This window comes from Polypterus senegalus, chromosome 18 (genome assembly GCF_016835505.1).
Source record: "Polypterus senegalus isolate Bchr_013 chromosome 18, ASM1683550v1, whole genome shotgun sequence".
Classification (NCBI taxonomy): Eukaryota; Metazoa; Chordata; class Cladistia; order Polypteriformes; family Polypteridae; genus Polypterus; species Polypterus senegalus.
The window spans coordinates 64,981,391-65,000,010 of record NC_053171.1 but is presented as its reverse complement, the minus strand read 5'-3'; positions in this window follow the sequence as shown (position 1 = coordinate 65,000,010).

Genomic DNA, 18,620 nt, shown 5'->3' with positions numbered 1-18,620 from the left:
TACCAAATCAATATGCGGACAACAATACAAATTTCCATACCTGATCGTCGAGCCCCGGGTTAACAACGACCGCCACCAGTACTGTTAGCCAATAAGGTGCTGGTGGAAATTGGGCTCCTGTTTGCCGAAGAAGAAGAAGGAGAACAAGAGGAGGGAGACGTGTCTGGAGGCATGAGGAGAGGAGGAAAGTAAAGAGAGTGGAACTGAGGGTAGTAACTTTGAATGTTGGCAGTATGACTGGTAAGGGAAGAGAGTTAGCAGATATTATGGCGAAAAGGAAGGTTGATATATTGTGCGTTCAAGAAACTAAATGGAAAGGGAGTAAGGCCAGGTGAATTGGAGGTGGATTCAAATTGTTCTATCATGGTGTGCATGGGAGGAGAATTTGGATAGGAGTTATTCTGAAGGAACAGTATGTCAAGAGTGTTTTGGAAGTGAAAGAGTGTCAGACAGAGTAATGATTATGAAGCTGGAAAATGGAGGTGTGAAGATGAATGTTGTTAGTGCATATGCCCTGAAAGTTGGGTGTGCAATGGATGAGAAAGAAGATTTTTGGAGTGAGTTAGATGAAGTGATGAACAGTGTACCCAAGGGACAGAAAGTGGCGATTGGAGCGGATTTCAATGGGCATGTTGGTGAAGGGAATAGTGGAGATGAGGAGGTGATGGGTAGGTATGGTGTCAAGGAGAGGAATGAAGGTCAGAGGATAGTGGATTTTGCCAAAAGGATGGACATGGCTGTGGTGAATACGTATTTTAAGAAGAGGGAGGAACATAGGGTTACGTACAAGAGTGGAGGAAGATGCATACAGGTGGATTACATCCTATGCAGAAGAGTTGATCTGAAGAAGATTGACGACTGCAAAGTGGTGGCAGGGGAAAGTGTAATTAAGAAGCATAGGATGGTGGTCTGTAGGATGACGTTGGAGATCAAGAAGAGGAAGAGAGTGAGGACAGAGCCAAGGATCAAATGGTGGAAGTTGAAAAAGGAAGACTGCAAGGTTGAGTTTAGGGAGGAGGTGAGACTGGCATTGGGTGGCAGTGAAGAGCTACCAGATAGCTGGGAAACTACAGCAGATGTAGTAAGGGTGACAGCAAGAAAGGTGCTTGGTGTGACATCTGGAAAGAGGAAGGAGGAAAAGGAAACTTGGTGGTGGAATGAGGAAATACAGGAGAGTATACAGAGGAAGAGAATGACAAAGAAGAAATGGGATGGTCAGAGAGATTCAGAAAGTAGACAAGATTACAAGGAGATAAGGCCCAAGGTGAAGAGAGAGGTGGCTAAGGCTAAAGAAAAGACAGAATACATGTGTGTAAATGAGAGGGAGGTCAGTGAAATGGTGAGGATGCAGGGAGTAGAGTTGGCAAAGGTGGATGCGTTTAAATACTTGGGATCAACAGTACAGAGTAATGGGGAGAGTGGAAGAGAGGTGAAAAAGAGAGAGCAGGCAGGGTGGAATGGGTGGAGAAGAGTGTCAGGAGTGATTTGTGACCGACGGAAATCAGCAAGAGTGAAAGGGAAGGTCTACAGGACGGTAGTGAGACCAGCTATGTCATATGGGTTGGAGACGGTGGCACTAACCAGAAAGACAGAGATGGAGGTGGCAGAGTTAAAGATGCTAAGATTTGCACTGGGTGTGACGAGGATGGATAAGATTAGAAAGGAGTACATTAGAGGGTCATCTCAAGTTAGACGGTTGGGAGACAAAGTCAGAGAGGCGAGATTGCGTTGGTTTGGACATGTGCAGAGGAGATGTGCTCAGTATATTGGGAGAAGGATGCTAAGGATAGAGCTTCCAGGGAAGAGTAAAAGAGGAAGGCCTAAGAGAAGGTTTATGGATGTAGTGAGAGGTGACATGCAGGTGATGGGCATAACAGAACAAGATGCAGAGGACAGAAAGATATGGAAGAAAATGATCCAATGTGGCAACCCATAATGGGAGCAGCCGAAAGAAGAAGAAGAAGATTGGAAGGAGTACAGGAGTACACGAATATCTACAAGGTCATCAGTGCCAAAGACACAATGGAAACTGGCAGGACCCTCCCACCTGCTACAGCCACGATGGTCTGGGAAAGCATAATATCCGAGAACTTACCAACAGACACAAGGATAATGGCATGAATGGCCATACAATGGTCACTGCCTCTCCGGTCATTCATGCACGCCAGGATATTGTGCAGATACACTGTCCATGATGTGTCCTGCGGGGAGAAGACACACTGCACCTCTTCTGGGAATGCACAGTTGTGCAATCACTGCTGGAGATGCACTGAAAGGGGAACTGAAAAAGTTGGTACCAAGAGAAAATGTCTTGTACCCATTCTGTGGAAGCCACCAAGGAAGCATGGTAATAATAATAATAATACATTTTATTTATAGGCGCCTTTCAAACACTCAAGGACACCGTACACTTTACACAACACCCAACACACAATACAGTACAGTGTTTACATAGAGAAGGCAAGTTTAAAAAGATGATATGCTGTGTGAAAGATGCTCTCCGGGTTGCCAGGAACCATCTCATTCTCAGAAAAGAAGGGGTTAACAATCCAGGACTGTTGCAGATATTGTACATCCTCAGCCTACTCAGAGACTACTCTGCCCTGGATACTCTGAAGAATCATAGCCATACAGACCCTGATGGGGGAGAGCTCCAAACCCTAACATAAGGAGGGCAGGACTCATCATTCATCCAAAGGATTCAGAACCACTGTGTTTTCATATTCTACTGTAACTGATGTAATAGATTTAAATATATGGTAATAGTGTAATAAATTTAACATATATGTAAATAAAGTATACAATGTAATAGATTGAAGACTGTATTAGACTGTATTATAGTTAATTATAATTGATGACATAGATTGATATAGAATGAAATAGTGTCCAAGTTTTTGTTTATAGTATATTATATACATATAAAGCACGTATAGAAGGAATCGAGTGCAATCCAGTGTATAAATTATAATCAAGAAGACAGACCAACCCCGGCTCATAGATCGTCACAGTGCAAAGAAATGTCCATATAGGTCTCGTCCATTGTGCCACAGAAAGATTTGGTTGTCCCCGAGGCTGCAACCCCAGTCAAGGCAAAGTCCATAAAAGTAAATCCAAATCAACACAGTTCGAGTGAATTGCATCCATGCACTATACATACTATAAAAAGAAAGTGAACAATTGCAAAAAGTTTAAGTTTAACGCGAATTTTAACGAAAACTGTACTGTTGATAACAGTGAACAGCGGCAGCAACATGCGTGTGCCAGCGTCCCCTCCCAATTGCATGGATATATATTATATATATTGCTTGGATGTTGACATTGCCAAGAAGAATTACTCTCTGGGAAAGTAAACTTAAGTGGGTTAATAATTCAGTCAGACCAGATAAAAAAGATGCATTGTATTTCGGGGGACGATAGACAACAATAAGTGAGACAGGACCAGATTTATTAGCTTAAGAGCCAGACACTCGAAAAACAATGGACCGTCAATGGGGATTCTTTTTGATGTTTAAGTTCAATCTATCAATTACTGCGACTTCTCTTACTTGTCTTGAGTTGCGAGGCTCTGTGAAGTGAATGTATCCAGGTGGGGTCACTTCCGTGACGGATGTAAAATCATTTTTGCCAAGTTTCTGTTAAGCATAGCAAGTCAAGTAATGAGTCTGTAATGAATTCTGATAGCATCAGTGCTTTGCCTTTAAGAGATCTTGAGTTAAACAATGCAATATTAACTGATGTGGGTTCGTTGTGCGCAGATCAATGACCAGAGTTTATTTTAACATATTGCAGATTTGGCACACTGACACTCCTATTTCCAAAGCCATGAGTAGGGCGGCATATTCCTGAGCAAATGCTGCCAGTGAACTTTTCATTCGCAGCCCGGCTGTGGCGGCGACCTGATCCACGATGTAAATATTTCGGGCGCCGCACTATACCATTGTCTTTTAGGACATTCCAGTCTAACCATTTGCTCTGGACAAACTGTTTAATATGAAGAAGTTTGTCACGAGAGTATTTTAGCATAATAGAGAGCAATACTTATCTGATAGCAGCAGAGAAGCAGCACAGCACAGCGGACAAGGTGTGACAGGAGGATCGGGTGGCGCAGTTGAGCGACAAGCAGCAGAAAAATCATAGGAGATATTACAAAATGCACACGAATATACCAAAATTCGGAGGTTCCAACATACAGCCACATACATATAATGCTGTGTATTACAGGCGGGATCGCCCATATAGATGCATACAGTATATAAATACTTATAACCTAAATATATGTAAATAAATTATGTTAATATTAAAAAAGTGAGTCAAGAGGATGGTGTGAGAGGGCAGATGGTGCTGGAGGGTAGATGGTTCACCGAGAATGCTGTCAACATCACTCACACTGAGCGCAGGGGCTCGCAGGCAGAGAGGGTACGTGGCTGACAAGATGCAAGGCACACGGACGGTAGCTACCTAATTCCAGAGAGAAAGAGACAGTTTCATCAGATTTGGCTTGGAAATGCAAATACAAAAAAATAACATGTGGTGTACGTGGAAACATTTAAAATGTAGGTGGTAACGATGCATATTAACGGGGAGTCGGGTGTCTTGTATCACCTGAACTGACTTTAAAAGAATATTTATTTATATTTGGCAGTATAACAAACAGTGTCAGTGGGTGTGTTAATGTTATCACAATTCTATTCAATTTCATTGTCCCAGGAGAAGATTTTTTGTCAGCAGGCTTTACAAAGAGACCACAACATGACTTTAAAAACACATCAATGAATGACACAACAATCAAACATGAACTTTTTACAAATAAATATAGCAATGTGCATAATACTGTTCTTATATTGAAACATTGGATAAAACATAAAAATGAAACCAACATTTAAACCTGACTGATGATATATGCAAACGATCTCTGTTCATCCTGCGATTTAAGCTTGTGGATTTTATTAAATTTATTTAGACGATTAATAGCAATTGGGATGAAAGTGCATTTGAACCGTTTGTTTTTTATCCTTGGTACCTTGGACCCTGCATGACCTGACAGCAACAACTGAAATTGAGACTGTATTGGGCGAGTCCTGTCTGACAGAGGACATGCTGCATTCTGTAATACTTGCTTATTAAACAAGTCTGTCATATTTGACTGCTGAGACCTCGTCCATATTACTGCTCCATTTTCCATTTCAATTATTTTGTTTTTGTTGCTGACATTCAGATGTCCAAACCAGGCCAGCAGAACATAAGTAAATACAAAATCAGTACAAGACTTCTTAAAAGAGTGACATAACGGCAAGACTCCCATTAAAAAGACTTGGTAGTCTTAACAGTATATAAAGTAGAAGTGGTGGTCATTATTTTAGGTTTACAGTGGGTGAAGGAAAATCATCCAAATAAAGCTGTTGTAAGAGCCAGACTTAACATTAAATTTACATGTATTTACTTAATTTGAATAGATTATAAGATTCACTTTTGTACACAAGTAATTATAGATTTTTTTAATCCCCCATTTAACTCTAACCTGTAATGAAGTATCCTCATTGCTCAGCAATATTTGTAATGTACGAGGGACATTTAAAAAGTTTCCACACTTTTATATTTTCATTGGAAAGTGAAGATGCATTGCAAATGAAGGTGACTATGTAGAAACATGATGTAATTTGTTTTTGAAATTCTTAATTAATAGAGTTAAAAAAAAGTGCAGAAATTTTTTGAACATCCCTTGTAATAGCAAAATGTTACATTAGTCAATTGGTTAGTTAAGCAGAAACATGGCCCATAATATTTGCCTGCAAATAGGAAGATATAAAAGAATACTCTGCAAGACACATATGTATGTACACATGTGATGATGAATAGAAACTTAAAAAAAATGAATAAAATATGTAAGCTTTGAACAGAAAAATCATATACAAGAAGTTATAATTTTCATGTATTACTAATTTTTCTCTTTATTTCTGTGTAAGCTGTTTTTGCTTTGAATTTCACAAAATACATTTGAATCAAAGATACTTAGGACGGTGAAATTATCTGCATACTGATCACACTCATTGCCTGAATCTTTCTATGACACTAGAGCTACAGAATTTTGGAAACCCTGAACAAACAGAACTACAGCAGTGATATGTTCAAATTCTTTTCCAGTTGTGGGCAGTCTTTTATAGGCATTATTTTGTTTACAAAAAGTGCTTTATATAACTAATATTTCTAGATTTTCACACATAAATGTATTGAATTGGATGAGTGAGTTGGGTGCTTGGCTCGGAAAGACCAACATGTCTACTAGAGCCGGGCTGCCAAAGTCAGATCCTGGAAAGCCACAGTGGCTGTGGGTTTACATTGCAGCCCCTTTCTTCATTATAAGTTTATAGAGTCCAGTGAAATTCATACTTGCATGTGCTAATCAACATGCAACTCGCTGACACTCTCTGATGCCATGATTTTAATCTGAAAGGTTGACTACATTTAAATTGATTTACATTTTAATACATTTTTCTTGAACCAATAGTAAAATAACATGAGATGCAAAGTAAGCCAAAAGATGAGAAACTAATTTGATCCCATATACATATATGTCCCTTGTGATGTATGGCTGGCTGTTCATCCCGGCCAATACCCCCACGCCGCTAGGTGGAGTCCTCCCTGCAGTATGGAGGTGCCCCGAAGACCTGCAGGGCATTATGGACATTGGAGTCTTTATTCACAGCCCTGCTGGATACCATGGGGGCCGCCAGGGGTCGCTGCAGGGAGGCCAAGAGACTATTTGCCTTACACCCAGGAAGTACGTCATAGTCACATGGCCAAAGAGAACGATGTGCTTCCTGGGTGAAGAAAAGAGAAGTTTTTACCTGACCCGGAAGTGATAGAATGTCACATGGACTGAGGGACAAACACTTCCGGGTCAAGGACTATAAAGGACTGTGGGAAATCCCAGACGGACGAGCTGAGTTGGGAGGCAGGGTGGCTAAGCGTCTGGAAGATTGGAGGATTTGTTTATTGTATATTTGATTATTGGAGTATTTGGGAGTGGAGGGTGTTTTGTGCACCTATTATTATAATAAATAATAATTATTTGGACTTTTACCTGGTGTCTGACGTGGTGTCTGAGGGTACAAGGGTGCAAGGAAACCCTTATCTGTGACACCCTTTTATACAAAATCTGTCTTTTTTGAAAAGAAAAAAGTGAAAATCTAAGAAATAGTGATCTGCTCTGGTCCACAAAATCTAGAATGGTAATCTTAGAAAAAAGAAAATAAACAGTTTTAAAAACGCCTGTGTTATGGTATGGTGAGAGAACTAAGAAACAACAGAATTAAATAAACAGGAGTCATTAATAGCATGGACTTCTAGGACTGGTTGAGACCGCCAAGGTAGCTGGTCATCTACTGGCTCACTTTGCCTCTCATTTTTGTGTGGCTGCCAGTTAAGGTGCAAAAAAATAAAAAAGGGTTCTCAATCTTAAAAGGCAAGTTCTTTCAAAGTAAGGCAGAAGAAGCACAGTCATTAGTAGTATTGGGTGACTAATGAAGAAAGTGGCCAAACAAAAAGCCTCCAGGGTTTCAGTTTGACACATCTAGTAGACCTGCCAGCTCTCAGATGATAACCCAAGGTGGATGGTAGTGTCAAGAATTGTTGGATTGTGGCAAAACGTGTGTGATAATGGGCAGAAGTGGAGACATCTTTAGGAAAAACATCAAACTTTTGGGTTTGTGGCAACAAATAAAATAAGAATTGAAGGAAATCCTTGACATGTCTTAAACACTGGATATACTGGGCTTACTGATTTTTATATATATTATTGGAAAGCATCATTCAGAGTTATGTACATATTATGCATTATGTAGTTTTTTATTGGTATTATCAATGGTGTGTGTGTAACAGCGGAACATATCATGTTACAGTGTGAAACACATAAAACAGGAAGAAATTAAATTCAGACCTCTTTACAGTCATTAAACATTAATAGTTTTTACTTTTAAAATCTGATAAATTACAGAAATAAATGTAATTTGAACAACATGATTATATTTTGTCTTACAATTTATATTTTTTGGAGCTTACATTTTAAAGGAAGAAGGAGGACTATAGGTTGGTATGTTTTTATTAACTTAAGCTCTCCACCACACTCCAGTCCAGCTGGTGGCAGTTCATTTTCATTTCACAGACAGGGAAGAATTCTGTTAAGAAACGGTCTGAGGTGTACTATTTGGAGTAAAAGAGGACCCTACTCTGAAAAACAGGGCACAGGCCTGTCTGAAGAACTGAAACTTTGCTGTTTTGTTACATTTAAAAAAGCCAACCATGTTAACTGGAGAGGTCAAACATTGTATTGAAAATAATTTATGGATTGTCTTTGTGGACCTATCAACTGCAGCTTTAGATAGACACATTCCTAAGTCTGGAGTGAACATTTTATTTAAACCTTACATTATCTTTCAGCGAAATATGACTTGATTTTGTGTTTGTAACCAGTAAAAAAACAGCCATTGCTTGGGGGATTTCACCAATTAATGCACAGCAAAACAAAACAAAAAAAAAAATGAAAAGCATTCTATAATATATACAACTTCTAAAAAATTCTACTTTACAGTGTCTTTTTTGGGGCAGTTTTTACCCACCTTTGATGTTCTCAGTATTTATGTTGCACTAACCTTATGGCTGCTTTAACTGCACATTCTAATTATTTAGCATCTCTCTAACACTGTAATTTATTGACAAAGACTGACAAGATGCCACAAGCCTATCTGGGCTATTTTTCTAACTGCATTATGCTGTAAAGTGAAGTCAAAAAGCAAGTATTAAATGCAGTCTACTAATAAATTACAATGCACTACAAGTAAAATGGTATTCTGAATAACAGAATAATGGTTCTGAAAAGAAAAAGAAAGGACTGTCTGCTCCCCAACACCACATGACATACCATTCACTGTCTGCTGGTCCATCAACGAACAGCCCTTCTGCTTCTTACTCATAGAGACACTTTCTGTACTCAGATTCACTGAAGCCAAGTGAGCCTCCGGCATCAGCACATCCAGAATGATGAGAACTCTGTCGATCTTTTCAAAAGTGCCTACAGCTCTTGACAGCACTTCATCAGGTAGTTGTAGAGACCATCTGTCAGCTCCTCATCTTCTAATGTATAGAGGTTATTACCCGGTGACCTTTAGGATCGTCATCATTTTTAAACCATTTGGATGACACCTTTTCAGACACAACAGTCTGTTGGACAAGCAAATACAACAGTTTGGTGCTATAAAGGCACCATAGCTCTTTGCTACAGATTACAATAACAAAGGTTTACTTTACTCTGAACTAAGTTACCAGCAAGTGATCATCTGCTCCATGGCCCTTTATGATAAACTCCATCTATTTTTCATGTTGAGTCCTCCTGGAGGCCCTGCTGATCTCTGCAGCCTCATTAACCCGAGCCCCTTGTTCTCTAGTCAGCTGCCCCTTCTGCAGCCACACAGCCAGTCTGCTCTCCTACACGGTGGACACACAAAAATAAATACATCAAACTGTCATATGTAGTATTTGTCTTGTGTAAGCAATCTGGTTTTGGTCTGAACACTCTTGTTTTCTCATAAAAATGGACACACTATGAGAATTCCTCTGTGGTTCACTACAAAAACTCTCGTCCATGGTTATCTCAATAGTTTTTTTTTACAATACATCAATTTCAGAGTATTATGAATATCCCAATCTGGACACTACCTAAAGTAATATGCAAGTCACAGGCATGTCATTCTAAGATAAAAAGGATAAATACAATGCTCTCCACTATTATTGGCACCCCTTGTAAAAATTAGTACGAAGGGTTAGAAAAACAAATCCCTGTTTGCTTAAGAAATGTCACCTTGCACTGAAAAAATGAGAAACATCTGACTTTTAATTGAAACAATTTCATTCAAAGAAAAACAAAACCCTCATCAAGAAATAAATGTTTTTAAAATTAACATTTTTAAAAGGAGTGTCATTAATAGTGAAGGGCATGTTAAATGAATGCCACAATTAAAGGTATGCCACACATGAAGAAAAAAAAAATATTATCAGCATCTTTAAAAGACTGACAGTGAAATCAAAGGGTTCCTCCATAGTCAGATAAAGAGCATACTGAGAGAGAGTAAGAGAAAAAGTACTGAAATCCTATACAATCTAAACACAAATGCAAAGTTACATAAAGCCTACAGTTCATATTCAAATACCATCAACAGGTCTATTCCACAGTCTACTGAACCAGCAGGGATGTCCTAGGAAAAGAAGGAAAGAAAAAAAAAATACACGTGAAAGTCAAACACTACAAGTCAATTACAAGTTTAAGAAATGGTTGTTTGCAATTTACCTGATTTTTCTTTAACATCCAATTTCCAGAAGATATTCTTGTAGCAAGCTGGCTGAAAGGAAAAAAAATATAAATGTCATTTGTAATTAAATTGAAAAGGCTCTAACATCGCGACTGTCAGTCTGAGCCATATACAATTTAGTGGTGCACTGCCCATTGCAGGAACGTCTTTTAACAATTTAGAAATGGCAGAAATCATCTGCACAAAACTACCATGAAATTCTATTAAAATTGACGGTACAAAAACATCGCAGATTATTTGGTATTACCATTTAGATGCATTACTCCAACATAAGGAACTAAACCGAAAAGAAAAAAGGTAATACAGTATTGTGCACCACTGTAGTCAATCTGAACTTTATCAAAAGCCTACTTCACGACAGAATAACCGATCAAACGTTTCCTAGATGCTTGTAAAAGTTTTTTTCGTTTTCCATGCACAGTCAAGGGAAACTTGCCTTATGGAATTTGAAGAGTTGTCGATACCGCTGAGTGCCGGTCCACTTCAGCTGGCTAAAATGATAGCTAGCAATTTTCAACCATTTTCCATTGTGGAGGACATTGGATTTACAACTTTTGTACAGGCCTTAAACCCCATGTATGTTCCTGGCCTAAAAACTTTTATTCAAAGAGTCATAGTGTTGTGTTGTTGTTGAGATTGGCCTTTATTTGTTTGCTGACATTTTGTGTTAAGTTGTTCATTTAAAGCTTTTATTAAAATGTTAAATAATAGTAACGGTGTATTTTTTGTAATGGAAAAAATGCATAAAAATAGGTAATGTCTGAAAACAATGAATAAGAAATTGCTTATACACAAACCATTCATAATTGCTTAATTAGGCTAAAATATAAGCATCCAAGTGATACTAAACGAAGAGCCATTTGGGAGCCGTAAGAGCCGGCTCTTTAAAGGGAGCCGATCCAAAACAGCCGAAGCTTTGAAAAGAGCCGGAGTTCCCATCACTAGAACATTAAGTCTTTAAATGAGAAAGTAATCTAGGGATAAGCATTAAAATTCTACACCACTTTATAATAAATTATGTTTTCTTATTTAGCCGGTGAAGTAGTGTCAAATGATGTTGCTTTTAAGAAAACTGAGAAATTAAAATGCTTTGCCCAAATTGAATGTTCAGAATTTGGTGCATTAGTTAACAAGTCTAAATCTTCCTTTATTTTCTTACTACATTTGTGAAAGATCTTTCACAATTTAAGTATTATAAATTAGTTTTTTAAATCTTGGATATGTACCTACATTATTTATACTGGCTAATAACCTCTTAAGTTAAAAAAATATCTGTGATCTATCAAATTATAGACCAATTTTCTAATCTTTCTTGTATTTCTAAAATTTACAGAAAGGTGTAGGTAAGCGGTTCTTTATGTTTTTGCAAATAAAAGTAATCTCTTGTAACATTTTTACTCAGGTACTGCTTAGTCAGTATTCAATGATTTGCACTCCACTGACCATGGTTGCATTTTTAGGCCCATAGTATTCCATCTACAGTAAGTGCCACATTTGATACTATAGACCAGGGCTATTCAATTGGCGCCCGCGGGCCAAATGCGGCCCAGAATCAACCTCCGAGTGGCCCAGGCGGTGGTTCCGCCCATAGATAATAAATTAATATATATTATTCATAAATTGTTATTTAATATAATTTAATATAAATATATATATATATATTATATTAATATAAATATATAGTATATTAATATAAATATAAAGTATTTATGTCTATGGTCCCGCCAAAAACGCGCATTCCTACGTAAATTACGTAGCCTGCAACACGCAAACAATGCAGAGCGTGCCGGTAGTAGCTTAGATTACTATCAATATGTCTTTCTCAACACTGAAACGTAAAATTGCCAATGAAAACCGTAAGTTTAACCCTGCCTGGACTGACAAATACTTGTTTATTTTACCGCCACATCCAAACGCCAAACCGATGTGTTTAATTTGTAATGAGTGCGTTGGAGTATTTAAAGATTACAATGTGCGGAGGCATCATGTTGAGAAACACCACACTTTTCGCACCAATTTTCCAGAGGGATCTCAAGAGAGGGCTGCAAAAGTGCAGAGTTTGATTGCATCTTACAACCGGAGTAGTACTACCATAGTGCGGTCATTCACAGCCCAAGAGAGAGCTACTGCAGCATCCCTTCGTGTTTCCTGGATACTGGCAAAAAAAGAAAAGGCCATTCACAGACTCTGAAACAGTGAAGGACTGTATGCTGGCTGTCGTGGATGAGGTGATAAATGGCGATAAAATTAAAATGAGCGTGGTATCTGCTATAAAAAAACGTACCCCTGTCAGATACTTCAAACATTCGTAGGGTTGAAATTCTTGCTGCAGATGTGTATGAAACGCTGTTAGGAGACCTGATGAAAGCTGATACTATGTCTATTGCAGTAGATGAGTCCACAGACAAAACTGATACTGCTCAGTTGTGCATATGTCCGTTTTTTGATGGCAAATGCTTCCGAGAGGAGCTGCTCCGCCTACTGCCGTTAGAAGGACACACAACTGGCGATATAGTCTTTGGGAAAATTTCCGCCTTTTTTAAAGACAGTGGTCTGGATATGAAGCGTGTGTGCATGCTTGTGACAGATGGGGCTCCGTCCATGACAGGGAAAGTGAATGGTTTGGCAGCACGTTGGTCCGCTGTTGCACCTCAGTTGATCTCCTTACACTGCATTGTGCATCAGGCGGTGTTGTGCGCAAAACTAAGCAGGGCGCTCAAAACGACAATGGACAGCGTTATGGCTATAATTAATTTTATTCGCTCCACATCAAGCCTCCAACACCGCTTATTCCGCATGCTGCTGTCAGAAATGTCTGCTGAGCACCACGACCTTCTTTTGCACAATGACGTGAGGTGGCTGTCCAAAGGCAAAGCACTGGAGCGTTTCTGCGGACTCAGAGAAGAGATCATAACTTTCCTCCGCGGCAGCAAGCAAAAAAAGGCAGAATCGCACTTGAGTCGCATACTGGACGACAACTTCATGGCCGATGCCTGCTTTCTGAGCGACATATTCAAACACCTGAACGATCTCAATTTGGTACTACAAGGCAGAGACAAAACTGTCATCGACCTTGTGGAACAGATGCGCGCATTCTAAGTTAAACTGAACCTTTTCGCAAATGATTTGAGCACAGGCCGAATGCTGCATTTTCCGACACTCCGCAAATACATCTCACCCCCCCGCACAAATCACGGATGTGATGACGGATTTCATTGCGATGTTGAAAAATTACTTTGCTGGTCGATTGGATGGACTTGATCTGCCCACAGAGTTGGCCGTTTTTGTCAGAGACCCGTTCACTGTTGCAATAGAAGGGGACTTATCCGCCAGAGCTAAAAAACTGGTCTCTTCCATTGACGAGGGGAAATTCACACTCGAACTTGTTGACATGCAGTCGTCTGTAACCATGGCACAGGAGCTTTCCACTAACGGGCCTGCAATGTTTTGGACTGATGTCAACGCACATCAGTTCCCTAACATTAAGAAAGTAGCGATCGTCATGCTCAGTATGTTTGGATCAACATATACATGTGAGTCAAGTTTTTCACACATGAACTCTATAAAAAGCAACTCTCGTTGCTCCCTGACTGACCATACTCTCCACCAATGCCTTCGAATTGCATTGACAACTTGACAGATTATGAGCCTAAAGTCACTGCTCTCGTTCAAAACAAAAAAATGTCACTTCTCCCACTAAGTCAGCAGGGTAACTGTAGCCTACAATACATCAATATAATGTGGGATGCGTAACAGAGGCATGCCTAATCACACAAGGTGATTTAAAATATGTTCCCTCAGTGTTGTTATAGTTGTGAATACTGTGCACTTTTTATTTTATACACTTTGAGATGTTCCTGTGTCAAATGTGTGCAAGTTGTTTATTTTGTTTCAAAAGGAAACAATGTTATTTCTAATAGCCTACTACTGTGCACTATTTTGTTTTATGCACTTTGTCATCAGATAGGTCAGATATGTAGCCTAGGTCAGTTTTTTTTCTTTTGTAAGTGGAAAAAATAGGAGCTACCTCAGATTCTGTTAATTCAGCTCTTTTTGTATGCACCTTTTGCTCTGCAAACTGACCAAAGTTAAAAGAGAAACAACGAATAAACCTTATGTTTTTCAATAAATTTGTTTGTGTTGGTTTTAAAATTTGTAATTACGAGCTGCTTTGCTGCTAAAATGACTGGCCCAGCTAACCTTCTTGGTTTGGCAATCTGGCCCAACTGAATTTGTAATTGAATAGCCCTACTATAGACCATGATATTCATCCGATCAACTACATGAACCATCTCAGTGTTCTAAAATAGAGGTTTGCCTGTTAGAAAGTAGATTCCTTGAAATTTTCATTTGTTGAATTCTAACAAAACACAAGTGTTGTTATTGTTTCGAAAGTTGCTAAAAATGTCAATCTGAATGTAACATGTCTGTAGATGGCACCCCTATCACTCACAATAGACTAATTCTAAACTTGTGTATATCTATAGTGAATACACATACTTATTTGATACACATACTAAACATGTATCTAGAGTAGCCTTCATTTTACTTAAGAAATTTAGCAAACCTTAGATTATGTTAGCATTACATGATGCTAAATAATCTGTGCTTTTATTACTTCTACATGGATCACCGTAAGGCTTTGTGGCTGATAACAGACTTAATTTAATTCAAAATGCAGTGGCTGAAGAGCTTACAAGAGCCAGGAAATATGAACAGTATATATCACCCCTGTTTTGCTTTCTTTACATTTTCTTTCTGCAAATTTTGTATATCGTATTGAATTATTAGGTACTGGTGATCACCTGTACCACGTTGCATAGTTAAGGATCTCAATATTTGAGTTACCTTTTAAATTCTTATAATCACTCTTACAGGAAATGGGATATCTTGTTGTCTCTAGAATAAAAAAAAGCTGTAGCTGGAAATAAAACTGTAGTTTGTAAAGCACACTGTTTTAGAAATAACCCTCCCAAAGTGGTATGAGATTCCGACAGTCTGTCAGCCTCCAAATCTAGGATAAAAATGTATTTGTTTAGTCAGTCCAATAAGTAAAATTTACAATGAATCTACATTCCTATTTGTTATTTGTCTTTTCTTTTTAAACTTGCTATATTATTTTTATTTTTTGTAAAACAAAACAGACCATTTTTTATTTTGTTCAATAATAATCTGGTACTGACACCAAGATTTTTGTCTCTGGGTTTATGGCCTGGAAATATTTAGAGCTGTTTTGTGACAATACTAATTGTAAAATGCACAAAATAATTCAAAATTGATTGCTTGATTAAAACAGTTATTTAGTATTGTGAGTGATTACTGTAGATACAGAACTTAAACTTGCTAAAGCAATCCTGCTTTTTTTGTTATTTTTTATAGAAACACATAACTATTCAATTGGGAGAGTCAGTACCACTGCTGACTCAATGCAACAGATGGTGCCCCTTGTTCCATTGTCCTTTTTGTAATGGTAATGTTTTTAAGCCCTCCAAACTGGAAAAATTAAAAAAACATTTGAAGAGTCATTTCAAGAAGGCAGTTCTCCATGAAGGTAAGTTCATTTGAGAGTTTATTTTTAATGTATGTGCAGTACTGGTACATATACTTTTAACTTGGTATTCTACATTATAGCAACTTATACTGTTACACATTTAAGGTTTCGCCATCCACACATGTGGTTTAGACTGCAGGCCATCACATCATTATCACTGCCTCTACTGCCAGACTACAATATTTAGGAGAAGTGACTTTGAAAATCACTTGCTTATTTGTAAACACAAACTGAATGCTTTTTCAACCACCAAAGAAATTGCAATAAGTAGAGTGTGGACTGTACTGTATGCAAATAGATTAAATATTAATTTGAAATAATTATTTTGTGTGCTCCACACTATGCTCTGCACCTTACCTTGGATGTGCCATTTGACTTCACAGCTGTAAGCTTTCACTTATGTCTCTGATTATTTGTTAATATCTGTTACTGATTTTAATGTACTTTGTTTTTTCCCCTCTGCATGGCAGTGTGATTTGCCCTTGATCAGGAGGTGGTGGTGGTTTTTTCTATTGGAGAATTTTGCTTTTGGAAGGTCTCTCTTTCTCTCTCTCTCTTTCTCTGTCTCTCTCTCTCTCTCTCTGGCTAACGTTAATATTTCTTACAGGACAAAGGTGTTCACTAAAGGGGCACTGGAGAGTGTGAATGAGACCCAGAGCAGTGAGGAGGTATATATGTAATATCTAATATTATTTAAATAGGCATGTAGAAATACATGTTTTGTTTAATTATCTTTGTGGTCTTTATCTAAAGGAACCACTAATAAAAAAGGACCTCCACACTGCAGTAAAATGGTTGCGCCAACATAGACAGTTGTTCAGAGGTGCCATGTCTGAGCCCCATTTTCTGGAGATGGAGGAGGAGGAGGACCAAAGCCAAGCTCTCCAGGACATCATCAATGCAGTCGAAACTGAAGATTTAATTTTGGCAAAAGAGCCCTTTTTATTTATTTTTCAGTTTAGGGATGTTATGGAACTTTTCACTCAGGAATGTCAGGATAAAATGAAACTTAAAGTAAACTGCATATATAATTAATCAGTATAATTATTGTCTGTTGCTACATTGATTGTTACTTGTATTTTATTGTGCATTAATGCTCTGTTAATTTCAGTTTATAATACTTTGATTTTTCTGTTTTCCTTTGATGGTGGGTAGTTTTTGAAAATAAACAATTTAACTGCAAGTCTTTTTTTGGGTCTGCTGCTTATTTTGAAATATTGGTATTTATCTTTTTACTTATGTTAGTATTTTTAAAGCCCACTTAGTGCTATCTAAAGGCTCTTTTAAAATAATTTTCAAAAATATTTCATCACAGAACAAACACGAAAATTAGTAAAAATATCTCCTTTTTTTTTGAGGGTTTTCTTGGAGGACAGAACATTATTTTGGTACAGCAGTGAAAGATTTGAGGTCTTGGACATTATGAAGATGCTGCTGTGCAATAATGTAATATTGTGGTTTTCTAAGTCACTACACACATTACTGAAGTACACTCAATGATAGTTTTAGATAGCCCCACACTCCAGTCCTTCACAGATACAGTAGTTTACAGACATCATATTTTAATTTCTCTTTGAGAAGCTTGAAAGATAATTGTGGTGAATCTCAATTTATGATTACATTTTTTCTATTTATGTACTATTGAGGGCCTTTTTTTAAATCAGATGGTCACTTTATTTTAACAAGCAATGTAAATAACCCGTTTACTCTTTACCCTCAGATCACATTCTGTGTGTTTATCAAGCAGAACTGAATATTTTCATTTTCTACACAATACTGTAATAACTGTACAGTTCATACAGTGAGACACACAAACACACTCACTATGCATACACACTACAGGTACCCTCATTGGTTCCTCTGTGAATTGGACTGTTGAATCAACACAATGGCTGTATATACTGAGGTCTTTGGCACATGTCGTCCCAGTAGTATGTGAGGTGTCACCAATGATTTACCTTGCTCCTCAAGATGGCTCTGTCTCCTCCCTGTTCCTGTGTCAGTTCAAGGTTGTCCAGATGACAAAAGTATTTTTTATGAGATGTTCAATATGTTGAAAAAATTGCCTGTGGCCAGCATCCAGCATAATGTTTTGTCTAAGTTCTCCACTCCTCTTTTTGTAGCATTAGCATCCATTATCATTTCTGTCCATGGAATCTCCTATCTCTGTGCAGATCACATTGTTCACCAAGGATGTGTCATTTGTTTAGGCAAACGTGAAGGTCTTCACTGGCCTATTCTGTGTGGCCAGCAGTTGAGATGGGAGCTCTGGCTTATTTTTCCTTATTGTGCTAAGCATTGTTACCTTCATCTTGAGGAGCTCCTGTCCTAGTTTGTGTAAAAGTTATTGCATATGGTGTTGTGGCCATGCAGCTTATGTTATGTCCAGGGTAACCCTCACGCCTTAATTTCTCACAGGATTTCCTCCATCTGACTTCCCTTTATTAATGAAATGACATCCTCGGCTCTTCTGTATCTCTGTGCTTCCCCTTGAGCATGTTATTCATAGCTTTGGACTGGGTTATCATTTTTATGCAGATGATGTTTAGATCTATTTCAGTGTTCAAAGTGACACTTCATCACAGCCTTCTCAGCTCACAACTTGCTTCAATGAAATTAAAATTAAAACCTGAACAGAGAAAAACTCTTTAAAATTAAATTCAACATAACTGAATTCCTGCAAAGTGGCACTAAAGTGCAACTTAAGA